This window comes from Arachis stenosperma, chromosome 9 (assembly GCF_014773155.1).
Source record: "Arachis stenosperma cultivar V10309 chromosome 9, arast.V10309.gnm1.PFL2, whole genome shotgun sequence".
Lineage (NCBI taxonomy): Eukaryota > Viridiplantae > Streptophyta > Magnoliopsida > Fabales > Fabaceae > Arachis > Arachis stenosperma.
The window spans coordinates 109,655,356-109,658,151 of NC_080385.1; the positions used below are offsets into that span (position 1 = coordinate 109,655,356).

Here is a 2,796-nt window from a genome sequence, read left to right on the forward strand (position 1 = left end):
GATCAGTTCACCTCTATCAACATCAATCACAGCCTTTGCTGTGGCAAGGAAGGGTCTGCCAAGGATGATGGATTCATCCATGCACTTCCCAGTCTCTAGGACTATGAAATCAGCAGGGATGTAATGGTCTTCAATCTTCACCAAAACAACCTCTACAAGTCCATAAGCTTGTTTTCTTGAGTTGTCTGCCATCTCTAGTGAGATTCTTGCAGCTTGTACCTCAAAGATCCCTAGCTTCTCCATTACAGAGAGAGGCATGAGGTTTACACTTGACCCTAAGTCACACAGAGCCTTCTTGAAGGTCATGGTGCCTATGGTACAAGGTATTGAAAACTTCCCAGGATCTTGTCTCTTTTGAGGTAATTTCTGCCTAGACAAGTCATCCAGTTCTTTGGTGAGCAAAGGAGGTTCGTTCTCCCAAGTCTCATTACCAAATAACTTGTCATTTAGCTTCATGATTGCTCCAAGGTATTTAGCAACTTGCTCTTCAGTGACATACTCATCCTCTTCAGAGGAAGAATACTCATCAGAGCTCATGAATGGCAGAAGTAAATCAAATGGAATCTCTATGGTCTCCGTGAGATCCTCAGATTCCCATAGTTCCTCATTAGGGAACTCATTGGAGGCCAGTGGACGCCCATTGAGGTCTTCCTCAGTGGCGTTCACTGCCTCTCCTTCCTCTCCAAATTCGGCCATGTTGATGGCCTTGCACTCTCTTTTTGGATTTTCTTCTGTATTGCTTGGAAGAGTACTAGGAGGGAGTTCAGTAATTTTCTTGCTCAGCTGTCCCACTTGTGCCTCCAAATTCCTAATGGAGGACCTTGTTTCAGTCATGAAACTTTGAGTGGTTTTGATTAGATCAGAGACCATGGTTGCTAAGTCAGAGTGGCTCTGCTTAGAATTCTCTGTCTGTTGCTGAGAAGATGATGGAAAAGGCTTGCCATTGCTAAACCTGTTTCTTCCACCATTATTGTTGTTGAAACCTTGTTGAGGTCTCTGTTGATCCTTCCATGAGAAATTTGGATGATTTCTCCATGAAGAATTATAGGTGTTTCCATAGGGTTCTCCCATGTAATTCACCTCTTCCATTGAAGGGTTCTCAGGATCATAAGCTTCTTCTTCAGATGAAGCGTCCTTAGTACTGCCTGGTGCATTTTGCATTCCAGACAGACTTTGAGAAATCAAATTGACTTGCTGAGTCAATATCTTGTTCTGAGCCAATATGGCATTCAGAGTATCAATCTCAAGAACTCCTTTCTTCTGATTCGTCCCATTGTTCACAGGATTCCTTTCAGAAGTGTACATGAATTGGTTATTTGCAACCATTTCAATTAGTTCTTGAGCTTCTGTAGGCGTCTTCTTCAGATGAAGAGATCCTCCAGCAGAGCTATCCAATGGCATCTTGGACAGTTCAGAGAGACCATCATAGAAAATACCAATGATGCTCCATTCAGAAAGCATGTCAGAAGGACATTTTCTGATCAATTATTTGTATCTTTCCCAAGCTTCATAGAGGGATTCTCCTTCCTTTTGTCTGAAGGTTTGGACTTCCACTCTAAGCTTACTCAATTTTTGAGGTGGAAAGAACTTTGCCAAGAAGGCATTGACTAGCTTTTCCCAAGAGTTCAGGCTATCTTTAGGTTGTAAGTCCAACCATATCCTAGCTCTGTCTCTTACAGCAAAAGGGAATAGCATAAGTCTGTAGACCTCAGGGTCAACCCCATTAGTCTTGACAGTGTCACAGATTTGCAAGAATTCAGCCAAAAACTGATGAGGATCTTCCAATGAAAGTCCATGGAACTTGCAATTCTGTTGCATTAGAGAAACTAATTGAGGCTTAAGCTCAAAGTTGTTTGCTCCAATGGCAGGGATAGCGATGCTTCTCCCATAGAAGTCGGGAGTAGGTGCAGTATAGTCACCCAGCACCTTCCTTGCATTGTTGGCATTGTTGTTGTTTTTGGCTGCCATGTCTTCTTCTTCTCTGAAGATTTCTGTTAGGTCCTCGGAGAGTTGTGCCTTAGCTTCTCTTAGCTTTCGCTTCAAGGTCCTTTCAGGTTCAGGGTCAGCCTCAACAAGAATGCCTTTGTCTTTGTTCCTGCTCATATGAAAGAGAAGAGAACAAGAAAATGTGGAATCCTCTATGTCACAGTATAGAGATTCCTTGAGGTGTCAGAGGAACAGAAAAATAGAAGAAAGAGGTAGAAGAATTCGAACTTAGTGAGATAGAGTTAGAATTGTGCATTGAGGAGGAGTGATACTCCATAAATAGAAGGATGTGAGAAGAGGGGAAGAGATTTTTCGAAAATTAATTAAAAAGATTTTAAAAACATTTTGAAAAAGATTTTGAAGAAGATATGATTGAAAACTTTTTTTTTTGAAAAAGATGTGATTAAAAAGATATGATTGAAAAGTTATGATTTTAAAAAGATATGATTAAAAAGATATGATTTGAAAAACAATTTAAAAAGATTTGATTTTAAAAATTAATGACTTGCCTAACAAGAAAAGATATGATTCAAACATTAAACCTCTCTCAACAGAAAAGGCAACATACTTGAATTGTTCAATCAAATCATTAATTGTTAGCAAGTATCTTTGAAAAAGGAAAGAAATTGATTTTGAAAAAGATTTGATTGAAAAAATTTGATTTGAAAAAGATTTGATTTTGAAAAACTTTGAAAACTTGAAAAAAATTTGCATTAAAAACAGAATCTTCCCTCTTGTGCCATCCTGGCGTTAAACGCCCAGAATGGTGCACATTCTAGCGTTTAACGCCCAATGCTCTACCTTTTTGGG

General features: G+C 39.5%; 1 non-coding gene across 1 annotated transcript; it reads left to right on the plus strand.

Annotated features, from left to right (window-relative positions):
- The first annotated feature begins 1,455 nt into the window (after nt 1–1,455).
- LOC130952744 (small nucleolar RNA R71) lies at nt 1,456–1,563 on the plus strand. The gene has a single exon (XR_009074920.1). It is a non-coding gene; the product is annotated as a small nucleolar RNA R71 (small nucleolar RNA).
- The last annotated feature ends 1,233 nt before the right edge of the window (nt 1,564–2,796 follow it).